At 28.2% G+C, this 11,467-nt stretch overlaps 1 protein-coding gene across 1 annotated transcript in view; it reads right to left on the reverse strand.

The window, feature by feature from the left end:
* The window catches only part of LOC119674125, a 68,452-nt gene extending 67,266 nt beyond the window's left edge, over window positions 1–1,186 (reverse strand). Inside the window, exon 1 of the mRNA XM_038085249.1 lies at window positions 1,128–1,186. The gene's annotated coding sequence lies outside the window, so the exon portion shown is untranslated. The remainder of the gene's footprint in view (window positions 1–1,127) is intronic.
* Window positions 1,187–11,467: the final 10,281 nt, after the last annotated feature.

Consider the following 11,467-nt stretch of genomic DNA (forward strand, 5'->3'; position numbering starts at 1 on the left):
TTAATAGCAATTCGATCTCTTCATCTTGACCAACTGCATTATTCCTGTATCAAAACTATGGCAAGCACACTCAGTTTTTTATGGTGAATTATATATTATTGTGTTCATGACCGAAAATGATCTGTTAAATCTAGCTGTTGTGATAAGTACAATAGTTAAAATTGTAAGGAAATATTTTTTTGCCGGATGATATGTTTTCTCACTATACTTTAACAATTTCAAAACCAAAATAGATGCATCAATTTTACAAGTCATAGGTTTAACTTTTACTTCAGTTAAAATTTTATCGTTCATATATATCATACATTCGAGAGAAAAATTCTTCAGAAGATCTATCCTGCATCTTCGGTGGAAGCATCAGGTGACCAACGATTCGGAGACGGTCGATACTACCCACTGGCGACAGCAAGCAACTAATCGGGCTGACTGGCGGAGGCTACTAAGTAAGTAATGGCCAACAAAGTAAGTAAGTAAGTATATATACATACTCGGATGGGCTACAGACTTTCAAGATACGTGTTAGATCTATGGAACTGGATCATATATGAACATGTTTAGTTTCGACATCTTGTTAACGTAATCATACGATTAAATAGTACTAAAACTCTGGTACTAAACGATAAAATATGTAGAGTAATTTTGAGCACTTCTTCTTAGAAGAAGAGCTAAGAGATGCCAAATTATTGCTAGAATGATATCTATCGAGAATCAAATAACAGAATTCGATATCAGATGATGGTAGAGGCCCTAACAGAGAGACACAGAGAGAGAGAGAGAGAAGGATCTGAATTATATCACTATTTCAATTTTATAAATTACTTGCGTTTTTTATTATCAGTTTTAATAAGATAGATATTTATTTACTTAATTAATTAGATATATATCCAAAAGTCTTAATTTTCTTAACGGTCCGCATAATATAGATTTAAGCAACGAACTTCTAACTTTGAACTTGACGTAAGAGCATTTGCATTCACGCATACTTCGCTGATAACCACCATTTTAAACAAACAAAAAACCATAAAGAACTATTACCATAAAATTTAGCACCCGTTAAACAACAACGTTAATATATACTTTTTTTTAACATTTTAATTATATAATTAAACAAAAATATTAATTCTTACCTTGCAAAATAAAATTTTAGTTTTCACATAAATATTTGTTGAGTATTTGGGTTGAGCAAAAATGTATTATTACACAAAATTTTTCATGCAAGCATGCAATGAGAAAGAATTTTATCATTTAATTTGCAATCAGCGAAACAAATTTTTAAATAAAATATTTATTTAACTTATGTATTTTTGGTTTCACTTTAATTTTTACTAATTTAATTGCAGTGCGTAGATTTATTCAAATTACTTTTCCCGTATTTCCAAGAGTTTCAAGACAAAAAAGTGGCACAAATGTTAACACAATTAACAATGTGAATTATTGTAAAATTTTAAATTATATCACGTTTAAGTCTTAAAAAAATATGCATTATTCAGATTAAAATAGGTTGGAGATTGAATTTTTTTTAAAACAAATATAAAATTAGCATTCTAACACGTGCAGCGTATAATTTCATTTTATAGCACATAAAGCACACTCAGCGCTTTTTCCCCGCTGTCATATTTGCATATCATATGATCATATGATTTTATATCGTATATAAAAACAATATAAAAATAATTAAATAAAATTCTATTGTAATATTTTTTTATGTAAATGAATAACTTTTTAACCGCTTGACTGAATATAAGCCACAGCTGCCACAAATTGACAAATTTTGACTACATTTTCACTCATTCCCCGCAAAATAAAATAAAAAACGCGCCTTGCATTATTGCTTTGCCTGTTTTCTGCTATTCGTTTTGTTTTTATACACAATTTCCAATCTTCTTCACACTACGCGCACTCTAAAACGTTGTTGTGTCTCCACCGAAAGGTACAAACGCGAATGATTTGCGTAAAGTTTGAGTTGAGCTTTGAGCCACAATTACTGTTGATGCGGTTTGGTTTGATCGCTGTTCGTTGCAAGTTTGAGTGCTTCCGTTCTTTTGTTGTGTTGTTTTCGTTTATTTTTTTTTGTGTTTCTTTATGTTACATTATTTTGTTGATTTTGTGTTATCAAGCCAACAAGCAGCCAATAGAGTAAAAAAATGTATAGAAATTAACATGTATGTATTCATAGGTATGCAAAAGTTTATAAACACAACATGCGCAAACAATTTACCAAATTAGTCAGCTGCGCTTGAAGTTACTGGGTAATCTGTTTATTGCTGTTAATTTCTAAAAGATTTTGCGTAGGAATTTTATCTATTCGCGCATAATATAATAAAAAGTTAACGTTTTGTCTTATCAAATTAAAATTTTAATTAAATTACGTCTGCTGTTTGTGCAATTCTTATCAAAATATTTTATGTACGTTTGTAGAAAATTATAATTTCCTCATTGAGAAAAAAATTAATATTATTTAATAATTAAGACATATTGATGTATATAAAAATATATCTATGTATTAAATATTCAATTTTGATGAAAGTAAATCTACTTTTAAGCTTCCTTGCATGACGCTTATCACATTTACTGTTGTGACGCAAGGAAAGTTATAAAATATACAGTAAGAACTCGATATATAGGATAAGAAGTGATACATACGATGTATTTTTAAATATTGATTACAGCACATTAAAAGAAATTTTTTCTTAATTATTTGGAAAAATTTATAGTTCAAATATATAGTATTAAATAATGATATATATATAAGAAAATGCATTTATTTTATAAAACAGTTTTTTACTATATTTGTTCTTTTCAAGAAATTTTGGGTACACTAAATAGAATTTCTTAAACAAATCTGTTTAAATTGAAAATTCTCTGTCGATAGAATATTTGTATAAATATCTAACATTAATATTTTCATTCTTCATTATACGTCATGCGCATATAATGTAACTCTGTTTTAATTACATATATTAATATTAAAATGTTGGTAGTCAAATATATTACGCGTCCCCTTAAAAATTGGTTTAGTCTTTCTTGGTGTATATCGCAACCATCCCAGGGACTTTAAATTCTCAGTTGTAAACCTTCGAATTAAAGATATTGTCTTTACTGATAGGCTAACATACTTAGGAGTTCTTTTCACTCCTAAACTCCATTTCACTCCCCCGGTTAAGTACGTCTTCAAATATGCTGACGTTAGCAATAATTAAAATGGTTTTAATATGTCCAAACATTTCATATTCATTTCTCATTTACTACGTAATCTATTCCGATCAAATAGAATCGTTGCTGCATTAACTACAAGCGAAAAGCCAATTGAAAACTCAACTTCACTATCTACAGTTTCTAAGGGCGAGCGATTAGTTGACCTTTTATAAACCCTGGTGCAAAGATATTTTACCAGGTGTCATAATTTTACCTCTAAAATTCTTTAACCATCGTCTACATCTCTCTTGTAATCCCGCTGTATTATCGGAATTATAACAATTTTATGAACAGAGTTCACTTTTAGGTACCTAGTAAATACATTCTTCCTTACTCCCATCACTTTTTTCCAATTTTGGCTTAGATATGTTTATTGAGTAAATGCTATGCCTTCTGTTTTCTAGTATCTGCCTTTTTTTTGATTACTGGAATGGGGTTACAGATTTTGACGTTCACGTCTCCAATGGCTGAAATTTGAGGAAATTTTTAGTGGATTCAAGTCTTAAATTGTGGCTTTTGATGCTTTCCACGTACTAAAAAAAATTTATACATTAGATTAATTAAATTTTCACTGAAATATTGAGATACGTTGCAATTTCTTTTGTTTAACTAATCTTACTTGTTAATTAAATAGTTCTTACTTTCAATATTAAATACTTAATCAGTAATTTCAAAGTCCACCAAATGCAGATAATAGATCATTAACTTTTGTTGATCAAAACAATATTATTTATTTTTAATAATTTTAAAACCTTTAAAAAAACCAAACCGCAGTTTCAATAAAAACAATATTACAATTTTTTAAATAAAATATATATAATATATATAAATATATAAAATTGAAACAGTCGCAATTAATATAAGCAAAATTTCCTTATAATTCATTTGAATATATTGTAGTTCAGAAATTGTGCAATTTTAATAAAATTTAAGTTTTTTGTTAATATTTTTTTATTTATTTATACATATTTATTGTTTAAATATTTTATTACATTATTTAGCAGTTCAACGTATTTAATTAACATCCGCGCTTGCAGACAAAAAAATGTCTATGCATTGCGATTACAGCTTCTGCAGCTCAGGTTACAGATTTGCACGTTCATTTTGCTGGTCATTGCACAGTTAGTTCAGAAGTACTAATATGACGTCTACTGTAAAACAGTGTATAAATCAAAATGTAAAACGACTGTAGGAACAAATGTATTGCGCAAAAAGTAAAAATAATACAGGCAGCAATGCAAACAAACAGTGTATGCGATAGACCCCTACAAACGTCTAAACAAACGGGAAGTATACAGTATTTGTAACAAAATTGTCAAGTGCATCATATCAAGCACATATGTAAATAACAGTACCAGTAGCCGCATTGAACTATTCAGCAAAAATTAAAACAACAAAAAATATCAATAAACACCAGATTAATAACACCAATGACCGCTGGGGTGCATAAAACCTGTCACTTGACACTCTTTTTTATTTAAATTTGCTTGGCTTTTACTGTGTGTAAAATCAAATAACAAAGCAAAGCCACTGCAAAGCCACAACGATTTACTCATACTCATTTCGGCTGACTCTCTTCTTGGGCTATTCGTGTTGGCTAATCCACAGGCACAGTTGTTTGTTTGAGTATTTGTTGTTACAATCAAGAATTGTTTTTTGTTGACACTGTAAGGTCATGGAGTATAAATGTTTGTGTGGCGATTTGTGCTGTTTGTGGTTGATTTGGTGTTTTTAATTTTTTTTTTTGCTTTTCGTTTTAAACTTTTAATCGTATTTGATTTTATCGTTAATTTGTGTAGCGGCTCGTTTCCAACGTTATTTTTTTCTACCAAAAATTACCATTCATCATTTTACGGCAATTTGCAAAAGTGATGAAGACGGGCTTTCGTAGCTAATTCTTATATATTGAAAAAGTTAAATATTTACATATCTGAAGAGGCAAAATATTTTCCAGTTGCTGTTAATTGAATGTTTACATTTTTTTTAAAAATTTTTGAATTATAATAATATTTACTGCCTTCTAATGCTCTACATTAAAATTTCTGTAAAGGAGTTCATAGGCATTTCGAAACTATAGGAAAGGTTCAATGACTGTGTAATTGAATCTACTTTCTAATCATAAATAACACTGCAAATTTTACTCTGAAGTATGATTGTTAAATATATTATAAAGAAAATTTGAAGCATTATACAAAATATATATTTATTTGACGTAAAATTTGACGGCAATTCTCGATTTCAACAATAATTAAGAGTTAGAATATAGATTTTAGTATATAATTTTATATTTCGTGTTAATAGTATATTAAGCTACAATTTAGTTGCCATTAATACTGGATTCAGACGAAAGTTTGTTTGTAATTTTGGTTGCCAATTGTTGTTGCTTTTAATGCAAAATAAAAATTTTTGACAACTAAAATCACAAACAAAACACAAAACTCTCGTGTGAACCCAGTATAAGAACTGCCAAAACAAAACTATCTTTTAAAAAAATATATATAAACTAATATAAAGAAATAAATACATGTATATATTTATATGAAACGTTTAAATAATACAAAAATTATATATAAAAAGTGTATAAATTAATTGCTTTTATACTTTCTAGGTTGCCTATAAAATGTTTTTTTGTATTTTTTGAAGATCTTGAAAATGTGTATATTTGATTTACTACTTGTCACGACCAAACAAATCATTACTTAGTGTTAAGTAAATATAATTTACAAGAAAATAATATGCCAAGTATAGTATTTAGTATTTAAAAGAAATATAATAGTAAAAGTAATTATTTAGCAAATGTCAATAACGGAAAAATCATTTGAAACTTGCAGAAAGTTGACAAATGATCCACCGCAAGATTGCTGTCGCAGCCGCAGTTCAAAGGTATAACCAACATTTCCGTTCCGTTCAGCAACTTAATCAAACAGTCAATGAATCAATGGAAATATTTAATTATACATTTTTACGCTTAAAATGTTAGTAACCAAAACACATATAAATAAATTTTTAAATAAAATTTTTTTTTTATATTTTTATACTCGTATATTGTATTCCAGATCTGTTCATTCATAATATTATATAAATTGAAATCGTAACTTATTTCAAATCAATCATATGAAAATAAATAAAAAATTAATAAACATTTTTTTATAGTAATTTAAATTATTGATTCACTGCAATTCATCAAATATTTTACATATTTTGTTATAACAGTTATAATTAACGGTTTTCAAATTTTTTTTTAAATTATTATAAATCATTTTGTGTCGTGTAATTATCGAAAATCGTGTCAATATTCTAATTTCAGTGTTGCTTCATTTTTTGCATGGCGTTAGAGAAAAAACAAAACAATCTGAAATATTAAAATGCGAAATATTTTTGTAGAGAAAATAATATATTTCACCAAAAACATACATATATGCTTTAAAATTTATAAAGTACATACAACAATACATGCTTTTGCATGCAATAATAGTGATATAATAAATTTTGTGTTATAAGTTATAATTAAATTATATATACAAAGTAATTTTAATACTTGTGTATTTTAATTATACAATAAAAATTTTTTATAAAAAATAAACAAATACAAAAAATATTTAAAGTATTATATATTGTGGCTATATAGATCATATCGTTCCAATAACAATATGAAGACATCTAACACGTAATATTGACATTGAACCGCCTAGGTACTCTGTAATGAAATCGGCTACAGATATTTTAAAGAAGAACGATTAAAAAAATATTGGCAAATCGTTTAATGAGATAGCATTAATAGATAACTGGATACATGAGCGTAATCAGGAAGCGGACTAGGGGGTCCGAATGGAAGAATTTTCCTATATAACTGAAACTAACGAACAAAAACAAAAAGGTTGCCAATAAAATAATAAATGAACTTCAGTTTAAACTATTAATTATTATATCAATTAAAAAATAAAAGAATATAAAAATGAAAATTGATTTCAATTGCTGAACAGAATTATTTGAAAAAATACATGTATATTAACTTACCATCAATTTGTTGAATTTGGAGACATTATTACTTCCCTGTCTACACATTTCATAACGAAAACAAAATACCATTTCGTATGAAATAGGTATAAGAAGTAGGTTTTATCAACCCATATGTCCCTTTTGGATACGGACTACGTAAAAACTTCGTAGTAACCCCAAGTTATTAATGGATTTGATTATAATAATTGTTTTATATTATATTAAGAAAAATATGTAAAAACTGCCAAAGCAACCTTTAGCTATAATATGTAATAATTGTTTTATATCATATTAAGAAAATGATGATCTTTGTATACATATATATCGTTTTTTGATTTTATTTGGTTTTGATATATTTGTTATTGTGTCAAAATATTTGCGATTTCAATGGAACAAATATAATAAACTTAATTAATATATATAATTTACAAGCAAAGTAAACTAGAAATGGTAAATGAATATAACATATATATATTATAATATAATGCAAATATTAAACTGTGAATTATTATTTTGAACAATACATTCATATATTTATTATTTTTATACACTTTTAATTATTTTCATTGTCATTGTGTATATTATTTTATTATATATATGTTGTGATCCTATTGGTCTTAATCAGTATAAACATCATATTTTTATCCACTACTGTAACTTTTAACTACTGTAACTTTTAAGCTCACAGCGAACTCAAATATAATGCATATTTATAGGCTCATGTCTTAATTGAAACCAATATATAAATATTCGATTATACAAAATTTAAATTTATTTATTATAATATAAAATATTATGATATTACTCTGGAAAATAAAAATGTGTGTGGTGTAATATATAACCTAAGATAAAATACAGTGAAGTAGTAGTTCTAAATATTCATAACAGAAGAAAAATCATTGTAAAGGCAAATAACCTTAGTAATAAACTGTTTTGAAATAATTACACAAAGAACAAATTTGAGATAAATAAATCTTGAACCCCTAGCGATACAGTTATCATCGGCTGAAATAGTGAAATAGTTTTTATGCGTTCCTAAGATTGAAGAAAACAAACGGAAGTGTGGTTAGTTTGGTGATATCTTATTTAGGCCCTATGATGATCTACCACCTGCAACATTGACTTGCAACCCACAGTCGTTACTGAACTATATGTTTCTATGGAATCCTTTAGTTCCGAAACCGTTGTATGCAAACAACAACAATAACATTGAGTGGATAAGAAACTTATTGGCTATTATTTTTATTACTTAGAACATATGGACTGTATTACTTTAGGATCTTATGTATATTATATGGGGTCCGGCTTAGAAACGAGATCATTTGTTGCCATTGTAGTATAAATATTGAAAGTTATTGTTTTCATTTCATTTTGGAAAAACAAATGCTATAGGACCTCGCTTAAAAAACACTGAGATTTTAATTGATGGTAATTACATTGTTATTAGCTTTTTGAAAAAGAGTTTGATATAAAAGGATTTTATGATGTAGATCAGGGCTGTTCAAGGTACGGGCGTCATGATTTTAATCTGCTACAATTACGCAAATTTTCTTTTGGTGTACTGGTTAAACTACATTATTTTATATTTATGATATAACAAATAAATGAATTTAAATTGATAAATTAATAAAACTAAATTTAACATTATAACCGTGTTTTTATTTTTGTCGAAAACAACTATGAACTATGAACGTATGTATTTGTTTCTGCGGCCCTCCTGGATAGCTCTGGTGTAGACAAAAGAGGTACTAAATAGAGCACGAGTATATTATTGTAATTTGAGATCTATACATTTATATGTAGATGATTAGATTTAGAGATATTGTAGAGATGTATAGAGTTATAGATTTTTTATAGATTATAGATAGATTTTATAGATTATGAAAAGGAAAGACAAACATCTGAAGTTGAGGTACACAAAAAGTGGCTATGTGTGGTACTAGACATCTTGATGAGATCAAAAGAATTCTTTTAGTATCATTGATATGATGTAATTAACATAAGAGATTATTTAGTTCATCGATGTTTTGATTAGTTCCATTATGTTTATTAAGCACAACTTAAAAGATGTGATCCTTAGCATATATATAGAAAGTTGCGTAAATGATGACTATGAAAATTCATTTTACATCCTAGTCAAAATAATAAGTCATAATAAGCTCTCATCAGTATCAGTATTTATAGCATTAAAGTATTAAGAAAATTGTTTTAGACCCTTTCTAAATTTTTCAATCCACAGCAAGTACTGCCTCTAAATACAAAGAGTGGTCCACATTTTCATTTTATGTAGCAAGAATGGTTAAAATTATGTTTTGGAGCTTATTGTATATATTATTCCACTTATATATATTCGCTTTCAAATTATTTATTTTTAATCATATAATACCGCAGCATCCATGTCATTTAACTTTAATTTTATTTGAACGACTGACAGATTTAGATAATCCGCCATATATTATAAAGGATATGTGGTTGAATTAGTTGAGCAAAACCGAAAGAATGAGGAGATGGAGAGAAAGTCAATTTTGAGAGATAAAAGGAGAATAAGAGAGAAGGAGCGATAGAGAGTAAGAAGCAACACTGTTATATTTAAAATACGCAGAAGCAGTAAAAGCCGGCCGGCTTAACATACTCGGATGAAGTTCTGGGTCAAATTTTGTAAACAAATAAATTGGAAGAGAAATTCCAAATAAAATCACAACAAAACGTTCTCAAAAATGTAAACAAAATGTTTTGTGTGTGCTTTTCTACATAATTCTGACAATCTTAGACTTGCTTTGCAAAATAAAGTATATATTTTGGGCAATGATATTCATATGTTTCCACTCGAACTTGTAACGATACGAATTCATTGTTTATTTTACTAAAGTTCTTCAACAGTTGTTCGGGTTTGTTTAATATATTTAGTTAGTGGGCGCAATATTTTAAATGGAACCATTGGAAATCAATAAAAAAAAACAAAATAACATAGAGATATTCTTTAATAGGTTTCCAATTTCCAAATGAAAATCATTCAATAATCAATGTACCAATTTACCTCACCGGTGAACCCATGGACCAGGACTTGTTGGATATTTCACTCAGCCAGGAATCGCCTGAGCCTGGTTCAATTAAAAAGATTCACACAAGGGTGAAGCAATCCGGCGCTGAGCGCAAAAGGTTGAAGGTTTTACGTGCTAAGAATATTCCGCTAGAAGCAACTCAGTTCTTGGCAGTAAAATTAGACAACGCGGTTTGTTGCCGATTTGCAGCAAGATGAAGAAAGTGGAGACTTCACACGGGAGGCAAACTTGATGCAACTGAAGAGGTGGCAACGTTCTCTGAATGACAGACTGAACAGGGCGCTCTTCTGAAGCCTTCCGCTCAAAGCCTATTCTGCATAGACAGAGACGGATGGTTTTGGGATAAACTAGAATTATTTTAGTTGGACTCTTAGGCGCGCAATAGATCTTTTAGGTCGGTGTTCATTCATAGCCTATTATTTAATAATAAATAAATAAACATTAATGTAGCTAAATAAATTATAATTATTTGTTGTGATTCATGTTTAACTCCAAACAATAAAAAAAAAATAAAAACTGTGTTCCATATGGACAACAAATTAACTGGTTGATGAAATGCGTATAGAATAAAAATCAATAAAAAATTCAATTATATATAAAGTAGTATCAGAAACGATATGTATTCTATAAACATGTCTGTAGTTTTGCAATAAATTACTGAGCCTATTTTATGAATTTTCATATATATTTTTTCCTATATCTACTAATAATTTTATTCATACAATTAAAGTCAAAGCTTTTCTCAAGCACCTCTGCTATTAAAACACCTACATAAATTGTATCTAAGTTCATTCAAAAATTTCTAAATTATCTGCCGTACAATAGGTGTCCGCTCTTGGCAATGACGGAGCTAGACCAACTCTCCGTCTTCTTTTTAATTAAAGTCAAAATGTTAGCTGTTATTTTGGTCAATAGAAACTTCTGACCTAACAGTCATCTTCTGGCTTAGATCAAAGTGGGACAATGACAGCGAATGTAAATGTGTGTTACCCACCTCCAAACACGTACGGTATTCTGCCTCTTCAGACAAAAAGAAAGTGTGTCACACCATTTATGTTTATTTTGTAAACAACACACAATAAATTTTTATTTAACAATATTTACAAAATAATTTTAATATTCACCCCACACTCACGAAGATTATTGCTCTAAACTCTATTGACACTAAATCCGACCTTAATTTGCCCCTCAAACCTTAGACAACTTCAGAC

This window comes from Teleopsis dalmanni, chromosome 2, assembly GCF_002237135.1.
Source record: "Teleopsis dalmanni isolate 2A chromosome 2, ASM223713v2, whole genome shotgun sequence".
NCBI lineage: Eukaryota > Metazoa > Arthropoda > Insecta > Diptera > Diopsidae > Teleopsis > Teleopsis dalmanni.